Genomic DNA, 15007 nt, shown 5'->3' on the forward strand with positions numbered 1-15007 from the left:
GTTCGTGGCACAGTGGGCGGGATCCGGGGCACGTGCTTCCGATCTTTTGCCCTAATGACGCCCCTGCCAGGAGCCCAATGGTGCAGAAATGTGTAGGATTCAGAAAGGCAAATTGCTAAGGATGTGTATATACTCGCAAATGTGGGTGCAAATCCTTGCAACTAACATCAGAGCAGGTGGGAAATTAACCGTCCGAGGTCTGTGACAGAAACTGGGTGGTCGTACTCCGGAAGTTCTTTAGGATAACTAAAAACTATCACCTCTAAAAGAGGTATGACAAGACACTTAAAACAGGGGTGGAGGCGCCCAATGCATTAAAGATAGGCTAATAAGCTGTTAACCTTATAAACAGAGGTAAGATTACCTCTGTTTATAAGGTTAACAGCTTATTAGTCTATCTTTTATGCATTGGGCGCCTCCACCCCTGTTTTAAGTGTCTGGTGAATTCATGTTTCAGAAGATATGATTCTGGTCCAGGGCATCCAGTGATTCAAACAAACAAAAGGATTACAGCTTGGCTACTGAAAGGTCAGACCTTGAATCTAAGGAGCTGTCTCAAAGAGTGATAGATAGTGTCATAGCAATAGAGCGTGCAGAGTTGTGACCACATCGGGGCCCACCCTCGACCACAGTATTAGCTCTTTATTGGTCCTATGCTGGAAATGATGACTTCTATAGATACTTTGAATAGTGGTAATCATTAACAAACTGTTTCCTATGCCCTTCTTGCACTTTTGACACAGAGGTTGTCCTTGGCAGGTTTTGATGAGCCGTATAAACTATGTATAGAGAGTGCTTGGGGGGGCCCCAATGTAAAACTTACACTGGGGCCCACAGCTTCTTAGCTACGTCACTGGTTTTAGATACTCCGTTAAAGAAGAAAAGCAATATGAGATTAATTTACCAGGAGTACAGGAAAATGTTTAATTTACGGTTTACAGAGTGTACGCTTCAGTCTACAGAAATTAGTACAATTTTAGAATTTTTACAAGAAGGGGTAGAGAAAGGCTTGAATTTAAGTACAATTAAAGTACAAAACTCAGCCGTCAGCTTCTTTTAGATAACAAATTGGCCATGGATCCATCGACAGTATATTTTTGTTAAATCCATAGAAACATCAGGGTGAGCCATCAATCAACTCACCCTGCACCCAACTGACTGGGTGGCATTCTAATATGTACGCATGGGACAGGGCAACATAGGGCTGCCACTTCCTTAAAGAGAACCCGAGGTGTGTTTAAAGAATGTTATCTGCATACAGAGGCTGGGTCTGCCTATACAGCAAGCAGACAAAGATAGCAGGAAAGCTGGCACTGCTGCAAGTGTTCAATTTATTGTAGCAAAGATGAGGTGCAAACGTGCAGCATCTTGCAAAAAGCAAAAAAATAGCATGAAAAAACAGCCTCCGTGGTTGCAGCCTCCGTAGAAGCGCTGTATAGCGCGAAACGGCCGTCAGGCATCCTGTGCCCAGCACCCACCATCCTCCACGCCTCTTCTCACCAGGGTATGTGTTTTTTCATGCTATACTTTTTGCAAGATGCTGCACGTTTGCACCTCATCTTTGCTACAATAAATTGAACACTTGCAGCAGTGCCAGTTTTCCTGCTATCTTTGTCTGCTTGCCATTTGATGTTGTTGCTTGAGCACGCTGAAGAGGTTTAAAGAAGAGGTGTATGTGTAGTCCTCCTGTGCAAACTGCCTGTTGCCGCAGCTGATGTGTGCATGCCATTTTACTGTAGTGCCAACCATCTGCTTTTCTATGAATCTACTGCCTATACAGCCCAGCCTCTGTTGCTATCCCAAACCCCACTAAGGTCCCCCTGCACTCTGCAATCCCTCATAAATCACAGCCGTTCTGTGAGGCTGTGTTTACATCTGTAGTGTCAGTCTCAGCTGCTCCCCCGCCTCCTGCATAGCTCCGGTCCCTGCCCCCGTCCCTTCCCTCCAATCAGCAGGGAGGGAAGGGATGCAGGCGGGGACTGGAGTTCTGCAGGAGGCGGGGAGAGCAGCAGACTGACACTATAGAGATAAACACAGCCAGCTCTGACAAGCTGTTTGTCAGCAGCGTGGCTGTGATTTATGAGGGATTGCAGAGTGCAGGGGGACCTTAGGGGGGTTTGGGATAGCAACAGAGGCTGGGCTGTATAGGCAGATCCAGCCTCTGTATGCAGATAATATTCTTCAAACCCACCTCGGGTTCTCTTTAAGGGCAACCTGGGCAATTGCCAAGGGCCCCAGAGCCATCTGAAAGAGGACACAGAAATCACATACTACACACATATATCTATCTATATCTACACACATTCACATGCACACTCACACTCATTCACTCACTCCACATGCACCCTTCACACACAATACATACTATACAGACAACACACACACACACACACCACACACACACATTACACATTAGGCTTTTCAAAGACCTAGGAAAAGCTTATCATACTGGGCACTGCGCCATGTGCAGAAGGCGGGGCCAGCTAGGACTGCAGTGACTATTAATGAAGAGGCACACACTAGCAGCTCTCTTATAGTGTGTCAGCAGCAGAGAGTGAGAGAATTATTTTATCTGCAGGCATGTGACTACTTCATTTACTTAACCGAGGTGCACAATGACTATTACATTTTGGTATCTGGGGAACTCAGCTGCTTAATTATGGTATCTGGGACCACAAAGCTGTCTGAAACATTGGTATGGCCTGCAGATAAAAGAAAAAATTCCTGTGTGGCAGTATAATAAGGGATGGTCGTAGTCAGCCAACCTCGCTACGCTGGAACTACGCGTAGTTTTACGCAATTATGCTTTACCAAACTACAGCTTTGAAAATTTAATATTCGCTTACTAAGCATTTCGTAGACTACGTGTTAAAATATGCATTTACGCGTAGTGTATGCGGACGCTTATGCCTTAATGCTGAAAAATTGCAGCATTAAAGGGACTCCGAGCTCAGAGTAAAAATACGGTGGCCGGCGTGTGACGTCATTCGTGGCGTATATGGAAGGAGAAGGCACGACACTCGCCAGTGTCGCCCGGGGGACCGGCCTGCCGCGCTATGCGGACAGCCGCCGGGAGAAGAGCCAGGAGGCCGGCGTGGGACGTCCCGACCAGGGCTGGGATGAAGAAAGCCCCGGGTAAGTTCAAATTTTATTTTTACTCTGAGCTCGGAGTCACTTTAATTCCTCTTTGAATGTTCCTAACAAGAACTCTTCTATGCGTACATTGTAAGTATACAATCGTACGCGGAAAATTAGACGTGAGTAACGCATTCTTCGTTTACTTCGCAATACACATGTTAACTACGCATACCGGGCGTAAGCTACGCGTAGCGGTACTTTGCTACACGTAAATTCGTAAGCGTAGTTTTGAAACTTCGCCTACGAACTACGATGCGTAAATTCGCACTGGTGTAGTTTCTGCTCATCCCTGAGTATAATGAATTGCCTATGTGGCAGTATAATGAATTGCAATCCCCCATTGCCCCTTGGACCGAGATCTTTCAACTTGCTTGAGCACCCTTTCAACTGATGAACTGGGAGGCTGGAAATTCATTGCCCTTCCTGGGGCCCTGTTTGGTCTTAATCTGGCTCTAACTGCAGCCAAGGGAGAGATCAATAAAGCTGCTGTGTTGCCCCTTCTCAGCCTGTTAATTGCTGCTATGCAGAACATTGGGCTCCCAGTCCCAATGTGGTCCTTTGCTGTACTGGCCCATTGCAGCCGTTGTACAATCTCCCCTCCATTAAGTGGACCGTAACAGAACCGACCATTATGGAGGTGAACGGAGCCTACGTTAATCAATAGGATCCATTCACATCACTCCACTTCAATCAGTCTGTTCCACCGAATGGACTGCAAGTTTGGGTCTACAGCAGTTTTTCCAGACTGGCAGATGCGTTGCATTGACTGCGCGCTAATGGAACAGAGAGTCATGGATGGAAAAATGATGCCTTAAAAGACTGATCCATTCCACTGATCAGTTTTCCATCTGTGCCAGTGTTTTTCATACTGTAATAGATTATTGCTGGGTATATTTTTTTTTTCTAGTCCTGTCCCGCAGTGGGCCCCACCAGCTAGTGATTGAGCCGTGCATGCTCCCCCAAACATGTGAAGCTGGAGCTGCCACTGTAGATGATGTGTCTGTCCCTACATAGGGCTAAAGAAGAGATCAACAGAGCTTTGGGCAGGTGAAAAAGCAGGACTAGAGAAGAGGTTCCACAGTACCAACATCTTGGGAGAGGAAGACAAGCAAAATTATTAACTGGCTAGGCACAACCTGTATGAATAATAACCACATGGAAATCCTTTATGTAGTTCTATGGAAGGAACACTTCAGGCAAGCCCAGGAGGCATCAGCTGTCTCTGCCAGCTTCCTCTTGCAGGGATGCAGCTGTTTCCTCCTTCTTCCTCCCTGCTGTTCATGACTTCAGAAATCCCCTTGCTGCTGCCTGCAATATAAGAGAACCAAGATATTCTAGGGGACATGGCATGTGTTTAGCTTGTTGTCTCCAGCAGTGATCCAGTGTGCTGAATCTATAAATCAGCCCAGGGGACACATGTATATACATGCTGGACTCTTGGTTGAGATGACCTCATTCTCTTAAGTCTTTCCTGTCAGTTTTGTGACTTCCAGCCAGGAACCCATTAGCCAGGGAAAGCATGATTTATCCTTCACTGTGCCCTGCATGATGCGGTGTATGTATGGTCACATACTGTTAATAAGCATGCAGGAGAGAAAGACGTCATAGTTTTTCCTGGTGGTTTTCTAGCAGCGTGCAGCAGACCTGTGACTGCAAGCATGAATTGGCATATATCAAATAAGGGTGTCAGGAAAAAAGGGGTATAGACGAAATTTCAAAATATTGTCTATAACAATATTTTTTTTTATCAACTCTTCATCTTTATCTGAGATGGAATAATAACTGTTAAAATAACGGTAATATAAATGGTGCCGGGTGAAGACTAAATCGAAAAAATATAGTCTATAGCAAGGAAAACGTTGTCATAAGCATAGTAAAACGCTGGTAAATATTACAGATATTTTACTACTACTTAACCTAACCCTACTCTCACACAGAACCCTTCCCTTACCGATGCCTAACCAGACCCCTCCTGGTGGTGCCTAACCCTAAGAACCCCCCTGGTGGTGCCTAACCCTAAGATCCCCTCCGGTGCTACCTAACCCTAAGATCCCCTCCGGTGGTGCCTAACCCTAAGATCCCCCCCAGTGGTGCCTAACCCTAAGACCCCCCCTGATGGTGCCTAACCCTAAGACCCCCCCCCCCCCATTGATGGTGCCTAACCCTAAGACCCCTCCTGGTGGTGCCTAACCCCAAGTCCCCCCCCCCCCCCCCCGGTGGTGCCTAACCCTAAGACCCCCCTGGTAGTGCCTAACCATAATGGTGGCCATATATAATTTTTTTCATACAATCTTACCATTTCTATGTAGTATAAGGGTAAATTAAGTGAATATACTGAAAGGATAATTTATGCAGTTCCCTTATATTACATAGAAATGGTAAGATTGTATGAAAAAAATTGTACCATGTATGGCCACCATAAGACCCAATTTTCTGCTGCAAATAACCTTAATACAAAAAAGCGATACATTTCTAAGATTCATTTCAAATGATAATTTACAAAATCGTAATTCTCAAAATGAATTCTCAACATGATAAAAAAAAAGTTAAAACAATACATTACAAAATGATTGTCAAAACAAATTTTAAAATGATATTTTCAAAATGAATAATTTCGGTAAACAGTGGCCTATTGCCGGCTATTTATCGGGCGCCCAAATGTCTTCTTGCGAACCTGCGAACTTTGCATTAGAGCCTATGAGGCACCCAAATAGTCTGTTCACCCCAAGCATCAACATTTCCTGATACCATGCATTGTTGCCTGGCATCCTGCTCATATTTCTGGACAGTAGTGTCTGAATCTCCCACCTGAAACAAGGATGATGCAGCTATTCCAGTCAGACTTCAGTCAGAGCACCTAATTTGTGTGCTTGTTCAGCGTCTATTAGAGATGGGCGAACAGTTTGGCTGTGTTAGCCGAACTGTTCGGGCTGCCCAATCTGTCATTTATCTATGCCTCTTACTACTTCCGGGTCGCAATGACCCGGAGTAGTACGTCTGCGCTGCCCGGCGGAGCGCGTCCTAGCGACGCGCTCCCGTTGCCGGGCACTTTCTGCGCATATGCGTGACGTCATGAGTGACGTCACGCACATGCGCAGAAAGTGGCCGGCAACGGGAGCGCGTCGCTAGGACGCGCTCCGCCGGGCAGCGCAGACGTACTACTCCGGGTCATTGCGACCCGGAAGTAGTAAGAGGCATAGATAAATGACAGATTGGGCAGCCCGAACAGTTCGGCTAACACAGCCAAACTGTTCGCCCACCTCTAGCGTCTATGGATAAATGTATCAGCCGGACAATCAACAGGACAGCCGGGCAATTGGCATTGTTTAAAAGGAAATAAATATGGCAGCCTCCATATCTCTCACACATATCCCTCTTTCTTTTGGCCAGTTGTTTCATAGGGGCATATGCACTGAACATCAATAAAGTTTTGGTGCACAGAAAGCGTATGCCAATTTTACCTTTAATACCATTGACAAGGTAACTCCCTTATGTAGGTAATGCAAGCATTGTTAGACTAATGCACACTACTCAAGCAGCCTCATCCTTGTCTCCATAGCAATGCTCGCTAATAGTGCAATATAGTGAAATAAATAGTAAAAATGCCACAAGCTCTCTGTGCATGGCAACTTTACCAATGTTTAGTGCATAAGCCCCACAGTCCTTTGTAGACACACACACACTGTCTTTAACCATTTCTAAGGCACAGCAAAGTCCCTGTTATCCGGAACTCAGGCAACCAGAATTCCCGACTACCCTGAGGGATAACCTGCATGCCTAAAGGGATAATGAGGACTTTGATTTTGGGGTGTTTGCAGTCTTTTAAATACTTACTGAGCCTCCATTGATGTCTTGCAGCCTTCCACTTGCTCCCAGCGGGCTCCTAGCAGCATCAGGCATCTGTGCGCAGCTCCCAGCTTGTCACATGACCTGATGCGAGTCAAGTAATACACCGGCTTCTGTGCGCAGAAGCTAGGAGTTAGAGGAAAGCTGCAAGACATCACTGGAGGCTCGGTGAGTATGGGGAAGGGCTTTCTTGCGTGGATGCTCCCGAGCAAGCGGCAAGCACATGTATGTGGCATCAGAAAGTCACCACTGGTGCCAGTCTACTGGGGACTTTACTGTACATGGTTAAGAGCAATTTTGTTGATGATGTTGAGCACCAACACCAGGTTTACACACGGAGCCACTATGTAGCTTTACTCTTAAATTTGCCCACATTTTAACCAATCTTCCTGGCCACCAATAGGCACTAGACAGTAATCACCAGGCCCCCCTGAAAAAATGTGGATGCCCGCTCAGGGCCATTTTGGGGGGCCGGATAGGTCGCAGCAAGAGGGGAGAGCTTGGCCACACATCAGCGGGGAGGGGGGACAGTTCCCCCCCCCCTCACCTCGGGCTCTCCCCTCAGCGTTCCCCTCCAGCATCTATCAGCAGCAGCAGAGCGGGCAGGAACACATACCTCCATCCACCACAGAGGTCCATCTCTAAGTGCCTCACGTTACTTCCTGTTTAAACATGAAGTAGCGTCAGACACTTAGAGAGAGGTACCTCCAGCGGTGGAACGCATGGAGGTATGTGTTCCTGCCCACAGCCTGCTGCCGTTGATAGATGCTGGAGGGGAGTGCTGAGGGGAGAGCCCGAGGTAAAGGAGAAGGGGGACTGCCCCCCCTCCCCGCCGATATGTGCCCATGCTCTTTCCTCATGCTGCGACCCCCTCCGGCCCCTCAAAATGGCCCTGAGCGGGCCCTATAGGGGCTAGAGATGGCTCAAACCTCCGATTTTAGGTTCACAAACCTCGAACGCGAACTTCCGCAAAAGTTTGCGAACCTGCAAACTTTGCAAACCACAATAGACTTCAATGGGGAGGCAAACTTTGAAAACTACAAACATTTATGCTGGCCACAAAAGTGATGGAAAATATGTTTCAAGGGGTCTAACACCTGAGTTTTTGCATGGGGGAGTGGAAAACTTGCCAAAAGTCCCGGGGAAAAAATCTGGTTTTGACGCACAGCAGCGTTTTAAGGGCAGAAATCACATTGCTTGCTAAATTGCATGCATAAAGTGCTTTAAAACATCTGTCCACAATGAAGCAACGACCTTATTATCTTGGTTTGCCCCCCCCCCCCCCCCCGACACACTCATATAGCCGGCGGTCATTGCTTCATCGTGATATGCAAGCCCCTTCACCACGGCAAGGTAACAATCAAGAAGGGGAATTGGCACATATACATGCCTTTTGTGTTGTTGCAGCCGCAGTGCAGCCATAAAAATTAGGCAGGCATGTACACGCACCAGAAAAATTATTATAGCGGCCACTGCTAGCAGCGGCCTTAAAAATTCAGGAATCCACCTGGAGTCCTGGTGGTGGCGTAGAAGGCAGTCAAGCGGCCTGCAGGCAGAGATGCTGTGTGGGGAGCGACTTATGCTACATACACACAGGGGAGGACTGGCCAGGGGGGAGGGGTATAAATTTCCCCCCAGGCTGCCTCTCATTTAATGTTTTAGGGCTGGTACAGTGCTTGGTACATGTTTTTGTATAAGGCAATGTGAACCACTAGAATGGCCGAGGGAAGTCAATGCCTAATTACAGAGTAATTAGAGGGTGGGCAAGTTAGTAAATATAAACAGCATGATGCAGAGCAGAGGCTTTCCTGCAGGTCCGTGGGAAAATATCTGTATGATTTCGGGTGGAAATTGGTTGAAAGTATCGATCTGAGAGGCTGGGCAATCTCGGGCTGATGAGGTCGATCCAGTGTGATAATCACGAACAATGAACGCGACGGAAACCCCGGCCATTGTAACGCAAAATGTTTTATGTGCCCCCCCCCAATTGCCAGTGCATTATACTTTACCTGTCACGCTGTTCCTCATTTGTCCTTGCTGTATTTCCCATAAGACTTTTGGCATATAGCACGTGGGGCACGTGTGTGATGTAATTTAGGGCCCGGGCTGCCGTGAAAATGGGCCTCTAGTTTGTGTTTTCCCTTCAGGCCAAAAGGTCCCAGTCCTCCCCTGCATACACACTTGAAGGATTAATGAAAGATCTTAGACCAATTTTATCACCTTCCATGTAGTATGAGAGCCATACTCTACACAGTCTATTCTATTGAGCTGATCTCCCCATCAGATAAAAATCTTTGCAAGATGCTGCACACAAATATGCTGTACACATTCAACAGATCAGTATCTGCAAAAGATCTGTTCCTGCAAAAGATCTGTTCCTGCAAAATGCATTCATAGTCTATGATATCTGCAGATCTCATACACACCTTGTTTAACAGACATTCATCTGCATATCTGACAATCATCTGCAGATCTGAAGCTCCATCCTGGTGGATCTGATCTGCAGATGGATGTGTGTATGCAGATATCATAGACTATGAACGCATTTTGCAGGAACGAAAATTTTGCAGGAACATATCTTTTGCAGATACTGATCTGTTGCATGTGTACAGCATCTTTGTGTGCAGCATCTTGCAAAGATTTTTATCTGATGGGGAGTTCAATAGAAAAGACTGTGTAGAGTAAGCTCTCATACCACGTGGAAAGTGGTAAAATTGGTCTAAGATCTTTCATTAATCTTTCAAGTGTGTACACACTAGTGTTGGGCGAACAGTGTTCGCCACTGTTCGGGTTCTGCAGAACACCTGATGGTGTTCGGCCAAACTGTTCGGCCATATGGCCGAACTAAGAGCGCATGGCCGAACGTTACCCGAACGTTCGGCTAGCGCTGTGATTGGCCGAACGGGTCACGTGGTTCGGACCCGAACGCGCTCTGATTGGCCGAACGGGTTACGTGGTTCGGGTAAATAAATACCCGATCCACGTCATTTCTCTGCCATTTGTCTGTGGGTTTAGCTTTGGGTAGGCAGGCAGGGTAGTTCTCTCTCCAGCCAGGCTAGCCAGGGTCCCCCGGTCATTGTGTCGCTGCTGGGAATAGTAGTACACCGCTCACCCACACTATATAGCATTGTGTTTACTGCCACTCTGTGTGTCTGCTGGGAACAGTAGTACACCGCTCACCCTGTATAGCATTGTGCTCTGTGTCGCTGCTGGGAATAGTAGTACACCGCTCACCCACACTATATAGCATTGTGTTTACTGCCACTCTGTGTGTCTGCTGGGAACAGTAGTGCACCGCTCACCCTGTATAGCATTGTGCTTTGTGTCGCTGCTGGGAATAGTAGTACACCGCTCACCCACACTATATAGCATTGTGTTTACTGCCACTTTGTGTGTCTGATGGGAACAGTAGTACACCGCTCACCCTGTATAGCATTGTGCTCTGTGTCGCTGCTGGGGATAGTAGTACACCGCTCACCCACACTATATAGCATTGTGTTTACTGCCACTCTGTGTGTCTGCTGGGAACAGTAGTGCACCGCTCACCCTGTATAGCATTGTGCTCTGTGTCGCTGCTGGGAATAGTAGTACACCGCTCACCCACACTATATAGCATTGTGTTTACTGCCACTCTGTGTGTCTGCTGGGAACAGTAGTACACCGCTCACCCTGTATAGCATTGTGCTCTGTGTCGCTGCTGGGAATAGTAGTACACCGCTCACCCACACTATATAGCATTGTGTTTACTGACACTCTGTGTCTCTGCTGGGAACAGTAGTACACCGCTCACCCACCACTGTATAGCATTGCGCTCTGTGTCGCTGCTGGGAACAGTAGTACACCGCTCACCCACCCACCACTGTATAGCATTGTGCTCTGTGTCGCTGCTGGGAACAGTATTACACCGCTCAGCCACACTGTATAGCATTGTGTTTACTGCCACTCTGTGTCTCTGCTGGGAACAGTAGTACACCACTCACCCACCACTGTATAGCATTGTGCTCTGTGTTGCTGCTGGGAACAGTAGTACACCGCTCAGCCACACTATATAGCATTGTGTTTACTGCCACTCTGTGTCTCTGCTGGGAACAGTAGTACACCGCTCACCCACCACTGTATAGCATTGTGCTCTGTGTCGCTGCTGGGAACAGTAGTACACCGCTCACCCACCACTGTATAGCATTGTGCTCTGTGTCGCTGCTGGGAATAGTAGTACACCACTCACCCGCCACTGTATAGCATTTCTGTACTGCCACTGTACTGCTGCCAGTCAGCGTGTACTTTAAGGATAAATGAAATGAAGAAGAAATCCTGTGAAAGAGGGAGGGGCAAGGGAAGAGGTGTTCCCCCTGACGGTTCACGTACAGGCCACAGTGGAGCACCAAAGAAAACCCACTCAATACCGCCCATGTTGTCCAGGAAATCAACCCTCACAAACCCAAAAGAACAGGACCAGATAATTAATTGGATGACCTCTCAAGCATCCAGCAGTGGGTTAAGCAGCACCAGCACATCACGCACGAGGTCCGAGTCCTCAGCCAGTTACAAGGAGCCAGTGGGCACAAAGCTGACACAACCGGCAGTGACACCACGCACACAACTGCCAAATAACCAGTCCGAAGAATTTCCTCAGGACACAATGGGGTATTCGCAGGAGCTATTCCCAGCCCAACAAACTTCCACCTTTCAAAGGTCAATGGAACAGCCAGAAATTTTGTGCCCGGATTCACAACCATTGACTGTGGGAAATGCACCGCGCACTGAAATGCAAGGCGAGTCCGAGGAGGACTCGGAAACCCAAATCCCAGAGCAAGTTGGGCAGGAGGGGTTTCAATTGCAGGAGGTCGGCCGAGAAGATCTTGAAGACGACGTTGGAGTGTGCTGCGCAGAGGTTGTTGTGGGGAGCTCTACTCCACGGCGGCGGCCCACAATCACATATGACGAGTTTGAGGAGATGGAAGAGGAGGAGGGTATGGACAATGTTGACAGAGACCCAGATTTTGTATGTGAAGGAGAACATCGCCGTCGTAGCAGCACAGATGAGTCTGTTGAAGAACCCACTGCTGCACGAGTTCACCTTGTGCCACAAGGTAGGCGGCGCAAAATTTCAGGCACCACAAGTGTGGAAGTTCAAGTGAGACGCAAAAGAGGCGCAAACAGAAATCGCCAGCAAGGCAGGTGCTCCAAAGTCTGGCCTTTCTTTGAAGACTGCAGTGAGGATGGTACCATGGTGATTTGCAAGGTGTGCAAGACCTGCCTGAGCAGGGGGAATCATATTAACAACCTCTCCACCACCAGCATGACCCGCCACATGGTATCCAAACATCCCACTCTGTGGCCGCCAGGACAGGGTACCAGCAGCAACACTGCCTCCCTTGGGGTCACCAGACTCACCACCAGACCCTCCTCAGCAGCAGCAGTAGCCCAGCCATTGCGTGGTTCACAACAACATTCACAAACATCAGACGACGCTGACACTGTCACTTTCCGGAATAGTGCTCTTGAGGTCTCTCAGTCATCAAACACAACAACCAACAGCCGTTCAGTGTGCAGCCCTACGGTTCAGTTGTCTGTCTCGGAGATGCTTGAGCGCAAGAGGAAATTGCCAGCAAATGACCCCCGGGCCGTGGCACTAACAGCCAGCATAGCCAAGCTTCTGGCCTGCGAAATGCTGCCATATCGAGTGGTGGAGACAAACAGCTTCAAGGGCATGATGTCAGTGGCCATCCCACGTTAGGTGGTTCCCAGCCACTACCACTTTGCGCGCTCTGCAGTGCCTGAGTTGCATGAGCACGTGGTCAGCAAAATAACCCGAAGCTTGAAGAATGCCGTTGCCTGCAAGGTTCACCTCACCACTGACACCTGGACGAGTGCGTTCGGCCAGGGTCGATACATCTCCCTTACCGCGCACTGGGTGAACCTTGTGGAGCCTGGCAGCGATTCCTCACCTGCTACGGCGTGGGTGTTGCCCACGCCGCAAACAGCTGCACCGCCATCCCTCCCACTGGATAACAACAGCAGCACCTACCTCTCTGACTCCTTCTCCTCCAACGCATCTCAAAGCTGTACCTCATCCGGAAACGCTAACCCAGCAGCAGTAGGATCGTGGAAGCAGTGCAGCACAGCTGTTGGCATGCGTCAGCAAGCGTTGCTGAAGCTGATTTGCCTTGGGGATAAGCAGCACACAGGGGAGGAAATTTGGAGGGGAATAAAGGAACAGACGGATTTGTGGCTGGCACCGCTGGACCTGAAACCGGGCATGGTTGTGTGTGATAATGGGAGTAATCTCATTTGCGCTTTAAGGTTGGCTAAGCTGACACACATCCCTTGCCTGGCGCACGTGATGAACCTAGTAGTTCAGCGGTTCCTGAGGACATACCCAGGCGTGGCCGATCTTCTGTTGAAGGTGCGACGAGTGGCCAAACATTGCAAAAATTCCAGTACTGCTTCGGGGGCACTCGCCAAGATGCAGGAGCGCTTCAATCTCCCCCACCATCGCTTGCTGTGTGATGTCCCTACATGCTGGAATTCTACGCTGCACATGCTAGCCCGCTTTTGCGAGCAGAAGAGTGCAGTGGTCCAGTACATGACGGCGCAGTACCGAGGCGCATCCAGACAGCTGCCAAGCTTCTGTGGATCCGATTGGGCCAACATGTTGGACCTCTGCCAAGTCCTCCAAAATTTTGAGCAATCCATGTTGCTTGTGAGCAGTGACAACTCTTCAGTCAGCATTACCATACCACTGCTGTGTTTACTGAAGAAGTCAATGTTGAAAATCAAGGAAACAGCTGTCATGATGCAACTGGGGGAATCTGAAGGAGAAAACGATCAGCGTGATGGTACCAACATCAGGCCATCCGCCTCAGGAAACGCTGGCCCCAGCAGCTATGACGAAGAAGAGGAGGAGGAACAGCTGGAGTTGGAGCAGGAATTTCATGCCACCACTGACGAGGGCCAGAGAGGTGCACGTTGGACTTCAACAATTCAGCGCGAATGGTCAGCAGAAGCAGACCAGGAAGAAGGTGACGACTATGATGCATCACAACAACTATCACAACGCTCACAAGAGGATGATGAGGATTCTGGCAGGACTCTGGCACACATGGCTCAATTCATGCTAGACTGCATTGAACGCGACCCACGCATTGTGCGCATTCTGGACAACACCAATTACTGGGTTTATACCCTTCTGGATCCACGGTACAAACACAATGTTCCAAAACTGCTTGAAGAAAGAGTCAGACAGGTCAAAATGGAAGAATACCAGCAGGCCCTTGTGGAGACTTTAGAGAGGAGATTGACATCCTCCCCCTCCTCTAGCCAGTTGTACGCCGACAGACTGACTTCCGCAAACCCAGGACGACCAGGAGGGCAGCAAACAACACAAGCCGCAGCTAGTGCCCAAAAGGGAATGGTATCGGCAGTGTGTTTGGAGTGGGAAAATTTTCTGACACCCATGCAGCAGCCCACAGAACAGCAAGCATGCAGATCCACCTCCAACACCGATCGCCTGGAGAAGATGGTCAAGGACTACAGGTCAGATGGCGTAGCTGTGTTGAACAATCCATCTGCACCCTTCAACTATTGGGTATCGAAGCTAGACACCTGGCACGAACTGGCAATGTACGCAATAGAGGTGCTGGCTTGCCCGGCAGCCAGCGTTATGTCGGAACGCTGTTTCACTGCTGCCGGAGGCATCGTCACAGATCGGCGTATCCACCTCTCCACAGAAAATGCAGACCGTCTGACTCAAATTAAAATGAATCAATCCTGGATTGGAAACGACTATGCAACACTCCTGGACCCCAACCAAGTAACATGAACAATGACCATCTGTGATGGGTTAGCGTTTCCGGTCCCTGTTTATTGAACCTCTTATCTGTATTACATTTATGACTGCATGGCGGCAAAAAGCATGCTATCCGCACGCTTCTTGTCCTCATGCAAGGCCTGGGTTGTTGTGTCTCAAAGCGTGGCCTTCTCCTCCTGCGCCTCCTCCTGTTCCATCACGTGTGCTGCTGCT

General features: G+C 48.6%; 1 protein-coding gene across 1 annotated transcript in view; it reads left to right on the top strand.

Annotated features, from left to right (window-relative positions):
* LOC137570469 (alpha-1,4-N-acetylglucosaminyltransferase-like) overlaps nucleotides 1-15007 on the top strand; it is a 74795-nt gene that overhangs the window by 23141 nt on the left and 36647 nt on the right. The window lies entirely within an intron of this gene.

The sequence above is a fragment of the Hyperolius riggenbachi genome, chromosome 4 (assembly GCF_040937935.1).
Source record: "Hyperolius riggenbachi isolate aHypRig1 chromosome 4, aHypRig1.pri, whole genome shotgun sequence".
Taxonomy (NCBI): Eukaryota; Metazoa; Chordata; class Amphibia; order Anura; family Hyperoliidae; genus Hyperolius; species Hyperolius riggenbachi.